The sequence below is a fragment of the Tenrec ecaudatus genome, chromosome 11 (assembly GCF_050624435.1).
Source record: "Tenrec ecaudatus isolate mTenEca1 chromosome 11, mTenEca1.hap1, whole genome shotgun sequence".
NCBI lineage: Eukaryota > Metazoa > Chordata > Mammalia > Afrosoricida > Tenrecidae > Tenrec > Tenrec ecaudatus.
This window is the reverse complement of record NC_134540.1, coordinates 65,807,085-65,819,671: the sequence shown is the minus strand read 5'-3', so window position 1 is coordinate 65,819,671 and position 12,587 is coordinate 65,807,085. Positions and strand designations below refer to the sequence as shown.

General features: G+C 44.3%; 1 pseudogene; it reads right to left on the bottom strand.

Annotated features, from left to right (window-relative positions):
• Window positions 1–4,964: 4,964 nt before the first annotated feature.
• On the bottom strand, window positions 4,965–6,069 carry LOC142460748 (hsc70-interacting protein pseudogene; annotated as a pseudogene).
• Between the last annotated feature and the right edge of the window lie 6,518 nt (window positions 6,070–12,587).

The following is a 12,587-nucleotide window of genomic DNA, read 5'->3' as shown; positions in this document are numbered from 1 at the left end:
CAAAGCATCCCATAGTAGAGTTGTGAGCAAATAAGGGGTGTTTGGGAGACAGCACTTTGAGACTGACCCAGCATGGAATGTACCAAACAACTTAGGAAGAAGGTTCTAGAAAGGAGCCCACTCAACAGAAGGAATGCCGCTTAGTGTCTTCTGCTGATGGGTGGCCAACTTCTTCAGCCTCTAGCTTGGAAAGTGAAGGAGGTATTGAGTGACCCACTCGCTTGAGGGCCACACCTGTTAGAATCGCTGTCGATGTGTTCTGTGGTGGATAACTCTTGGTGACTGAACTTGTAACATTCCTTTCAGTCAAGTGTCCCAATACAGTGAATGTTTAAGGAGATTAATGGCGCATATTTGAAAGCTTAATCGAACAGACTTTAAAAATATCCTCCAATGCTACAAATTGAAAGTGAAGCAAATCCCCAAATTTATTTTTATAGTAATGCCGTTTCAAAGTTGTCAGTACAGTGCAAGTGTAAACCATATTAGCGCTATTATCTCATGCCTATGTCACTTTCTTTGTTTTGTCTTGTTTTTGCTGCGCCTCTACGTTGCCAACCATGGTGTCCTTCTCCAGGGAGTGATCTCTCCTGGCTTGTTCAAAGTACGTGAGAGGAAGTCTCTCCATCCTTGCCTCTAAGGAGCATTCTGGCCCTATTTCTTCCAAGACAAAATTGTCCCTTCGGACAGGCCATGGTCCTTTCAACCTTTGTAAGCACAATTCAAACGTATCAATTCTTTTTCATTTCCCCTGATTCCATGTCTCACTTTGAGATGCATGTGAGGCGATTGAAAGCAGTATGGCTTGGGTCAGGCACAGCTTAGTCCTCAAAGTAACCTCCTTGCTTTTCAACACGCTAAAGAGGTCTTGTGCAGCAGATTTACCCAACGCAGCATGTTTTCTAATCTTTCTTTTTTTTTTTTAATTGAAATTCTTTTTTTTTTTTTTGGTGGACTTTTACAACTCTTGTCACAATCTATACATCACTTGCATCAGGCAAATTTGTACATACGTTGCCTTCATTCTTTTCTAGACATTTATGTCTATTGAGCCCTTGGTCTCAGTTCCTCTTATTTTTCCACCTCTCCCTCCCCCCACCCTCATAACCCCTTGATAGATTGTACATTGTTATTATTTTCATATCTCATATCAATCGCTGTCTCCCTTGTTCTTCCCCCTGGAGAGGAGTGTCAATCATTGTGATCGGTCCCCCCTTTCTTTCTTCCTCTCCTCATCTTCCCCCTACCTTTCTGGTATCACTACTGCCACTCCTGTTGCCGGAACCTGTGTGTTGTGAGCTCCCATCTCTTATCTATACCTGTGTACATGTTCTAGTCCAGTCTGAATTGAGACGCAGCACTGGGACATGGTAGTGAGAGGTGAGGAAGTCTCAAGGAACCAGAGAAATACAGTGTGTTTCATCGATGTTTTAATTCACCCTGGTTAACTCATCTCTTCCCTGTGGCCCCTTTGTGGGGAGACTGTTCCATTGTCTACAGATGGACTTTGGATCTCTGCTCCAGCCCCCCTCTTTCTCAAAAATATGTTTTTGTTTGTTATGTGTCTGCTGATGCCTATTACTCTGTCCCTTTGACTCCTCATGTTTGCACTGGCAGTTTGCTTCTTCCATGTGGACTTGTTGCTTCTCTGTTGAATGACAACTTCTGTAACATCAAGCCTTTAAGACACCAGGTGCTATATCTTTTAATAGCCGGGCACCATCCACCTTCTTCACCACATTTGCTTATGCACCCATTTTATCTTCAGTGATTGTGTTGGGTGGGTGAACATCTCAGACTACTGATTGGTTAGAACAAATTGTTCTTGTATTGAGGGAGGGTATGAGCAGAGACCCGAAGTCCATCCCCTACCTCAGTGTATTGCCGTATAAATATATGTACATAGGCCAATACCTCTATTTTCGTGGATTAATGTATTTACATATGTACACCACTATGTTTATACCTCTATCCACTACTTTGCTTCCTAGGTCCTTCCTCTGTTTCCTTTTACCTTCCTCCTGACCCACCACCACGTTCTCCTTATTTCTGCCTCTTGGTACCTCCTCTTAGCTAGTTTGCTGTTGCTCGACACTGCACCACCACACACAGTCTCACACACACACACACACACACACACACACAGATCCTATCTCATCCTTGTCATTGACTCCAACAGCCCAGTGGTTCCCCTGTCCATAGCACTGCCTGATTACCTCCCCCTTCCCCCACCACCCTCATCCCCCAGATCTCCCCAGGACCATTGGTCCCGCTGCTCTCTCCATGGGCATGCCTCCCATGCCTGTCCGATATAGGTAGACAGAGCGACTATGACATTGCCCAAACTGATTTTTTTTTTAAGAGAAAGGTTGAAAAGAGAAAAGGAGAAGAAACAAGAAAAAAGGAGAAAAGAAAAGTGGGGGGTGGGGAGAGAGATACAAAAATCCCGGGTGTGTTCCTTCATGACTGTGCAGGAGCTGCCCCTACTGGCCTGAAGGACACACACACACACACACACACACACTTGGGGGCTCCTCAGGGGCTTTGTAGCTCTGCCTGGCTCCAGATGCTGGTCTGGTATGCTCCCTTCTTGGTTCACTCTGCTGTAGGGGTTTCAGCCCACACTATCTGCCCACTGTGTGACCCCAGAAATGTCCTCTGTCGCAGTCTGCTCCAGTAAGGGGACAACGTGGCACAAGCTTTTGTCGGCCATGCAGTCCCCTCTGTGTCCCATTGGCTCCCCACAGGGACATCATCCTCCAGGCCTGGTGTGCCTGCGTGGGGTCTAGTCCGGCTCTCTGTTTCTCTTCCCCCCTCCCGGTCTGCTTCCGTGTGGGTGTGACATGCCGGCCCGGCCCGCCAAATTGTAAGTTCAGTGCCACTCTCTGCCACATCCACTTCCAGGAAGGGGGTCAGTTTGGCTCTGGTGAGTGCCAGCCTTGTAGCTCTCTCTCTTCATGTAGTCTTCCACATGGCCATGTTGTCCTCGTGATTTGTGCACCATGGCAGGGTCTGCATGCCCACTCACAATTCTGTGGACACAGACCAGTACTCTCCCCCTGGATAAGTTAGTGCCCTGCTGCCTCTGTCATCATTTCACTTTTGCCCCCACCCTCTTCTCTCTCTTTCCCCTCCCTCCTTTCCCCATTTTTGTGTTGGACCAACATGTACCTCCTTGAGTTTGGTCCAACCTCCACCCAACTCCCTGTATCTCAACCCAAATGTTGTGATGTAGGTGGCTTCTCTTCTCTACCGACTGTGCTGATTACACTTACCTCAGGGGACTCATGCTGTACTTCTCCTTTTGTGATTGACTGACCTCTCAGCATAATTTCCTCCAACTCTTCCCATGAAAAGACATGTTCAGGTGCTCATCGGTGCTTTTTAATGATGCATAGTACTCCATTGTGTGTATGTGCCAGAGTTTTCTGATCCATTCATCTACCGATGGAAATTAAGGTTGTTTCCAACTCTTTGCAATTGGGAATTGTGCTGAAATAAACATTGGAGTGCATACGACTGGAAGTGGTTTATTTCTGGAAGTGCCCAGTAGAAGGATGGCTAGGTCATAAGGTAGTTCAACTTCCTTTTTTTTTTTTTTTTTAATTATCACCAGATCGCTTTCCATAGTGGCTGTACATATCTACATGACCACCGGCAATGTAGGAGAGTGCCTATCTTGCCACATCCCCTCCAGCATTTGTTGCTCTCTGATTTTCTGATTTGGGCTAGCCTCAAAGGTGTTACATGGTATCGCATAGTTGTTTTGATTCGCGTTTCTCTGATGGCTAATGATCAGGTGCACTTCCTTATATGTTTATTGGCCATATGGGTCTCCTCCCTAGTGAAACTTCCTTTCATTTCTTTTGCCCATTTCTTCAAGGGGTTAACTGATTTCCTCTTTTACAGGCAAGAAGGGTATTATAGATTTTCATAATAAGCCCTTTATCTGTTGTGTCATTGTTAAAAATCCTCTCCCAGTCTGTGGGTTGTCTTGTTACCCTTTTGGTAAAGTCTTTTGACGCACACATGTGTTTTATCCTTAGTAAATCCCACTTGTCTATTTTAGGTTCGCTTGTGTGTGTACCCTGCCCTATTGCAGTTAGCCTTTGTATTCCCGGGACCAAGGTTCTTGGGTTTTTCCTGAATCCTTCACTAATAGTCCTGATGGTTTGGAGGTTTACTTCTAAGTCCACGATCCACCTTGAGTTTGTTCTTGTGCATGGGATGAGGTAGACATCTTGTTTCATGTGGATTTCCATTGTTTCCAGCACCACTTGTTAATAACTAGGGCGTCACCCTCCCACTTAATGCTTTTGGAACCCTTGTCCAAGATCAGTTGTCTATATACTGATGGTTTTATTTCTGGGTTTTCTGTTCTTTTCCATTGGTCTGTGTATCTGTCATTATGCCAGTACCATGCTGTTTTGACCACTGTGACTGAGTAGCAGTAGTAGGTGTGAAAGTCAGGTAAAGTGAGCCCTCCAATGCTGTCCTTTTTTTTTTCAATTTGCCTCAAGGTGCCATTTATGTGTTCATTTGCATCAATTTAAATGACTTGTATTTGTTTCTGTTGATAAGCCTTAATTTTGCTCAAGTTAGTGATAAATCTTCCATACATTATCTTTGTGCCCAACCAACTCAAAGGCACAAAACCAAAATGATTAGTAATGAGAAATGGAGGCATTAACACCACCTGTTGCTTTAGGTATTCTTAAGATTTAAAAAGTATTTAAAGAAAGTTTGTGTTTCCTAAAAGGAAACCGTGATCTGAATGTATACCCTAATGAAAAACAACTGTAAGATGTCCAGCGGCGCTGGGGTCGCAGGGTGAGGGTGATCTTCACAGCACCCCAGCTTTCTTGATGAGAAGGTCGGAGGTACACGGGTTTGTATTATTGCAACATCCAATAAATGCTCTAGCTTGCTTTTCCTTCAGCAAGGGCTTTATTTGGCAAATAGTTTTATGCTTGACCTCCAAATTTGGCTGACAATTTACTGATATTCATAATCTTAGGGTTACTCTGGTATTTTGACATATTTCCTGGGTTCTTGGCCACATCCTGGAGCGCCACCAGAACTTCTGGATCCTGCATGGCAGCAAGAACCTCTGGATCACTAAGAATCTCATTGAACCCAGGCATTCCTGCCATTCCAGCCATATCCGCTCCCATTCCAGGCATTCCTCCAGGAAAATGACCAGGCATCCCCCCAGGAAAGCCACCTGGAAAGGAGCCATGTTGAGCTCCTGATTGTCCTCTAGCTTCTTCCTCCCTCTGGGCTCGTTCATGTTCTTCCCGGGCTTTCTTAACTCTTTCTATTCTTTCTTTGATCTCTCGCTCTTCACGTTTTTTGCTCATACTTTCTCCGATGTTCTGCAATTTTCTGGGCCCTCGGCTGAACTTCTTTCAGCATTCCACTAGCGTCTTCATCATAGTCCAGTTTGCAAGCAAGGGCAAGGCCATGTGCAGCTTCTTCTCAATGGCCCCAAAGTCTGTGTGCTTTCCCTCTCCACTTGTAAGGCTGAGCTGAATCGGGATTAATTTCAATGGCTCTGTCACAGTCTCAGATGGCAACATTTGGCTTCTGTAATTTGACAAAGACACTGGCTCTCTTGGCATAAAGAATGGCCAGGCGAGGATTCAGTTTGATGGCATCAGTGAATAGATTGATAACTTTCTGTAGTTCACCATCATTCAGGGCATCAATGGCAGCCACTTTCTTGTCATTTGCCTGATCCATCATCTCTTCAGTTATCTCTACAGCTTCAACTCCCATTTCTTGAGGGGCTTCTGTATCTGGTTCAATAACACCTTCATTGTCAATTTCTAGGTCACTCTCCTCACTTGATGGTTCATCTGCCTTTACGTTTTCCTCCGTCTTCGTATTATCTGTTTTTTCTTCCTTGTTTTCTTCTGATTTGGCTTTATGAGTAGCAGGTGGTATTTTACCGCCCATGCTCTCCACCCACTCCCTCAGGAAGCGCATCTCTTCGGTGTGCAGAACGCTTGGGTCCTGCTTACACATTTTCACGAAGGCCCGCAGCTCGCTCACTTTGCGGGGGCCCATGGTCAGCAGGCGGAGGGGAGCGGAGGGTGCGGCTCAGGAGGCTGTGGCCTGATTCCAGGTGCGGGAGCTGGATCCGCTGTTCTTCTTCTTAAGGAGTTCTCTGCTAGTTCTGGGCTTCTTCCCTCTCCATATGAAATTGGTGGTCAGTTTTTCCAATTATTTGAAGAAGGGTGTTGGTATTTGGATCGGGATAGCATTAAACTTATACAGTGCTTTGGGTAGGATAGATATTTTTACTATATTGAGTGTTCCGATCCATGAGCATGAGATATTCCTCCATTGTAGAGGTCACGTCTGGTTTCCTGTAGTTGGGTTTAGTAGTTTTCCTTGTATAGGTCTCTTTTTTTTGGGGGGGGGGGGTTGTTAAAATAAATCCCTAGATATTTTCATTTGTTCTTGGCTATTGTGAAGAGTACTGCCTATTTGATCTCCTCTTCTATGGTCTTGTCTGATGTATATAGCAAACCAGTAGACTTCGGTTTGTTTATCTTGTATCTCGCAATTCTTCCGTATTCCTCTATCACTGTCAGTACTCCGGTTCTGGGGGTTTGGGGATTTGCTATGTGCAGAATCATGTCGTCTGCAAATAATGATAATTTCACCTCCTCCTCTCCCAGTTGGATACATTTAATGTCCTTCCGTTGTCTTATGTTATTAGCTAAAACCTCCAGTATATTGGATAGAAGTGGGGTCAAGGGACATCCTTGTCTGGTTCCCTTTTTCAGTGGGATTAATTTTGTCTTTTCTCCATTGACTTTGATGTTAGCTGTCGGGTTTTCATAGATATCTTGTATTAACTTGAGGAATTGACTTTCCATTCCTATCCTCTTGGGTATCTTAATTTGGAGTGAGTATTAGATGTTGTCAAATGCTTTATCTGCATCTATAGATATTATCATGTGGTTCTTATACTTTTTCTTATCTATGTGGTGTATAATATTGATGGATTTTCAGATGTTAAACCATCCCTGCATCCCTGGGATGAATCCTACCTGATCCTGATGAATGATGTGTTTTATATGCTTTTGTATTCTATTGGTCAATATCTTGTTGAAGATTTTTGCATCTATGTTCTAGAGATATTGGTCTATAGTTCTCTGTTACTGTGGGATTCTTGCTGTGTTTGGGTGTCAAAGTTATACTGGCTTCATAAAATGAATTTTGGAGTTTACCACCCTTTCCTACACTCTGGAATACTTGGTGGAAGATTGGGGTCAGCTCTTCCCTGAATGCTTTGCAGAATTCTGCTGTGAAGCCGTCTGATCCAGATTTTTTTTAGGGGGGGTTGGGAGCTTTTTGATAACCAGATCTATTTCTTCTTTTGCTATGGATTTGTTTAGGTCTTGACCTCTATCTGGGATAGTCTAGGGAGGAATTGTTTTTCCAAATATTTTTCCATGTCTTCCACATTGTTGAATTCATTAAAGTACAGACTTTCATAGTATTTTTTGATTATCCCTTTAATCTCATTAGGGTCTGATGTGATTACCCCTGTTTCAATCCTCATCCTGGGTATTGTTTGCTCTTTCCTTTCTTTGGTTAGGTTTACCAGTGATCTGTCGATTCTGTTGATCCTTTCAAAGAACAAGCTTTTTGCTGCATTAATTTTCTGCATCGTTCTTTTGTCTTCCCAGTGGATCAACTCTGCCTTGATTTTTATTATTTCTTTTCTTTTGCTATTGGAAGGATTGTTTTGTTGACTCTGTTCTAGTTACTGGTCTCTCTTCCTTTTTCATATATACCCTTATTGCTATCAAGCTACCTTTGATTACTGCTTTGCCATATCCCATAGGTTTTGATACATTGTATTCTCATTCTGATTAGCTTCTAGAAACTTTCTGATCTCTCTAATCTGGGTCAGTCCTCACTCATGTCGCAGATCATTATTCATCCTCCAATTGTTTGCCCTTATTTTCCTGGTCATCCTTTGATTGATCTCCAGTTTTATGGCATGGTGATCTGAGAAGGACGTCTGCATAATCTCTATGTATTTGAATTTACTCAGGCTTGACTTGTATCCCAGCATGTGGTCTATTTTTTAAAATGAACCATCCACACTTGAGAAGAATGTGATATTTTTGCATTTGGATGGAAACCTCTAAATATGTCTATCAGATCTAGTTGCCTAATTGTAGTGTTTAGCTCTAGTCTTTTTGCTGGGCTTCCTTCCCAATGTTCTTTCTCTGAAAGCGGTGTATTAAAGTCACCTACTATAATTGTTGAATCTGTGACATCTTTTTTCATGTTTTGAATAGTTTGACAAATTTTGTGGGTCTCTCATTTGGTGCATATATATTCATTATGCTCACTGGTTTTTGGTAAAGCGATCATTTGAGCATTATACAGTGCCCCTCATTTCTTTTTATGGTTTAAACCTTGAGATCAATTTTGTCTGATTAGAATTGCGACTCCTGCTTTTTTTGAGTTGCCGTTTGCCTGGTATATCTTCCGCCAGGCTTTTATTCTTAGTTTATTCTTGTCTGCAAGCTTAAGATGTTTTTCATGCAGGCAACAGTTAATGGGTTATGTTTTCCTAGCCAGTCTGAAAGCCTTTTTATTTTAGTGTAGGAGTTAAGGCCGTTGACATTTATAGTTATTATCACAATCTGTGGATTCATTGCTGCCATCTCATGCCTTTTCTTTTGAGTATTTTCCTGTCACTCTTCCTATCACTGTGCTGTCTTTGGGGAGGGGTGGCTCCTTTATTGCCTTCTTTTCCCTCTGAAGCCATGTTATCTTTGTTATTTTCGGTTCATTGGGTTCTGGTTGGAGTTGGGCTATATGGTGTTCTCCTGTTTGTGCATGGTGGATGTTGGTCTTCTGGCCATAGTGAGTCGGCAAGGATCTTCCATGGGGATGGGTGTCTTACAGTGTATTCTTTAAGTTTTTCCTTGTCCTGGAAGACCCTTATCTCTCCTTCTATCTTAATAGATAATTTGGCAGGGTAAAGGATTCTATGGGAGGCATTTTTTTCTTTCCGTTTTGGAAGATGTTACTCCACTCTCTCCTCCTCTTCATGGTTTCTGTTGATAAGTCTGAGCATATTCTTACCTGAGAGCCATTGTATGTGACTGTCTTCCTTTCTTTTGCTGCTCTTAGGATATTCTCTTGCCCTGGCGAGTTCTTCCTGGGGTTTAGTCTAATCAGCGTCCTCTCTGCTTCCTGTATGAGTGGTTGACTTTCATTCATTGGGGAGGGGAAGTTTTCTTCGAGAAATTCCCTTGCTAGTTTAGGTGTCAACTTCTTCACTGTGTCTTATTACCAGTAGGCCAATAATTCGTATGGTGTTCCTCTTAATAGCATCTGGCATTCATCTCAGGTTTTCTTCAGCATCTTTTATTATCTTGTTTGTCTTTCTTGTTTGCTGAGGTCTGCCTGATTGTCTTCAAGATCACTAATACAGTTCTCAGCCTCCTCTAGTCTGTGAGATCCATGATCTTGTGTGCAGTATCTGCTACTTCATCTGTTTGTTCCTGTATTTTCCTTTAACGCATGGCCTTCATCCTCTCTGTTGTGGACTTCATCTCCTCTAACATTGCATCCTTAGTCTGTGTAGCTTCCCTCATCTCCTGTATTACTCCAAGCAGTCTTCTAAAATTTCTTTTTGTGGCAGATCCACATCAGCTTCTTCTATGAATATTGTTAGCTCTGCTGTTGTGGTTTGTATTTCTTGTTTTCTTGTCGGGAGTGATGCGATATGCTGTTGTTTACGTGATGATTTTGATAGCTGGGCATCATATTTCTGGGAGACCAAGAGGCCCTGCGTTCTCTCTGCGTGACTGGCAACATTGTTTTCAAGGGCTGGCTGTGACCTACTATGGAGGTGGGTCAGATTGCTGTGTAGGCAGGTGCCACAGCGACTCAGTGGTCAACAGCGATGAGAGGTTGTGAGCAGAGCACTGGTGAGGACAGCTGTGGGGAACTCAGTTTGACTGGTGGATAACTTCTGGTACAGTGATAGGTCTGTAGGGGGCCAATGGGCAAGTGGTGGCCCAGTTGGGGTATAAAGTAATGTGACCAGCATGAGCTGGGAGCTCCAAGAACCAGGTCGCTGGTCCCCTGGGTTCTGGAGCTAGGCTAGATTTGGGGGAAGGATGCATTCTGGACCAGGGATGCACTTTCCACTGTTCCATTCGCTGCATGGAATGGAAGGGGACAGGGCAGCAATGATCCCCAAGCTGGGATAGACCCAAGCATGGCCCCAGGAACTGAGCACTTGCCAGGTGGGCCTGCAAGGACCCAGTCCATAATTCCCAGTGGCTCTGGGAAAGGTGGTGTGCAGGAGGCCTGCAAGGCCCCGGTTGAGACCCCAACTCCCAGTGCTCAGGCCAAGGTAGGCTGGACTGGGAGATGTGGAAGCTGCCAGAAGACACAGTGCCGGGGAAATGGTGGGCAGGAATTGAGGGTGCCACTCTGTGTAGACAGGGAGAAGCCAGGGCTGCAATGAGCTGGGGCACCTTGGAAGTGGCGGGTGCTGTGCCCTGTTGACATGGCAGACTCGACTTGCGGTGGGTGGAGGCGGCCCAGGCACTGGTGCTGGGTACCCCAGCTGCAGGCAATCAAACTTCCTGTAAGTTAGGCCCTAGGGCCCTGGGTGGCTGCCAGGAGGGACCAGCACTTGCAGGTGGAATCACTGCCTAGCCTCGTGAAGGGAAGGGAACCATGGGAGACAGGTGCAGCTCCTCCAGGTAGGAGCCACGAGTAGACAGTTGCTGTGTGATGGTCAGGTCCGCCCTTGGGGAGCTCTACAGAATAGTGGCAACCAGGCCAGGGGGTAGGGGCACTGGCTGGTTATGACCAAGTCGCAGAGGTTGCACATCTGGTGGGCAATCTATGATATATGGACCCAGCTTTCTGGGGCTTGTTACAAAGCAGATGTGGAGCAGGGCTACCTCCCGGAGAGGGAGGACCCCTCATGGGGATTTTTTTCCACTCACCAGAACACTTCCACTTTACTTTCCATACACCAGACGCACCTGAGCTTTCGTATGTGCCATCTTGAAGCCTTCTCCTCCTAACCTTTGACTACGACTTCCATGAGTATTGATGTGGATCCAAGCAGGACAAAATCCATCAATCTTTTCTCATTTATCATGTTGTCACCTATTGCTCCAATTGTGAGGATTTTGATCGTCTTCACATTGAGTTGTGATTCACACTGAAGGCTGCAATCGTTGATCTTCATCAGCAAGTGCTTCAAGCCCTTCTCACGTTCAGCAAGCAAAGCTGTATCATCTGCATCTCTCAGGTTAATAAGCCTTCCTCTAATCCTGATGTCACATTCTTCTTCATATAATCCAGCGTCTTGGATGATTTGCTCAGCATACAGATTGAGTATGGTGAGAGGATACAACCCTGACACACCTTTTCTAGTTTTAAACCATCCAGTCTTCCCTAGTTGTCTTCCCACAACTGCCTCCTTGATCCGTGTACAAGTTCCATACGAGCACAATGAAATATTCGGGAACTTCAATTCTTCTCAAGATTTTCCTAAATTTGTTATGATCTACACAGATGCCTTAGTCAATAAAACACAAGTAAACATTTTCCCAGTATTCTCTGCTTTCAGGTAAGAGCCATCTGACATCAGCAATAATATCCTTTGCTTCATGTCTCTCCTGAATCCAGCCTGAAACTCTGACTGCTTCCTGTCAATGTACCGCTACAACCCAGTGACAGATGATTTTTAGCAAAATTTTTCTTGCGTGTGCTATCAGATATTATTCTATAATTGGAGCATTTTGTTTGGTCACCTTTCTTCGGAATGAGTACAGACACAGATCTCTTCCAGTCCACTGGCCAACTAGCTGTCTTCCAAATTTCCTGGCACAGACGAGTGAGTGCTTACCATGCTTGAAACATTTCTATTGATATTGAATCCCTGGAGCCTTACTTTGGGCTGATGTTTTCAGTGCTATTTGAACTTTTTCCTTCAGCACCATTGGTTCTTCCTCATATGCTGCCCTGAAATGGCGGGATGCTGACTAGTTCTTTCTGGCACAGTGACTGTGTTCTTTCCATCTATTTTGATGCTTCCTGCAACGTTCAATATTTTGCCTATAGAAGCTTTCCAAATTGCAACATAAGGGTTGACTTTTTTGAGTTCTGTTTAGATATGCTGAGTGTGTCGTTCCTTTTTGGTTTTCTAGAGGAAGGTCAAAAATAGGAAGGCACTCAATGTGATGAACTGACACAAGCTGCAACAATGGTCACACGAACAACTGTGAGGATGGCACAGGGCTGGGCAGTGTTGTTTTTGTTGTAGCGGATAGCTATGGTTCGGGGGAAAATTCAATGGCACCTCACATGTCATTTGAGCTTTGCCTACGGAACTGACCCTTCTCTGTTAAGATTCCTGTATACCATCCTATCTGCTTATATAGATGCCTGATCTAAGGAATGCAGGGCTTAAGGTTTAATAGTGAGTGCAAATATAAAATGATCTTAAAAACAAAGGGCAGCATTGAACCAGGGACAAAGTTCAGAAGGGCTGGCGAGGGAGGAGGAATGGAAACAGG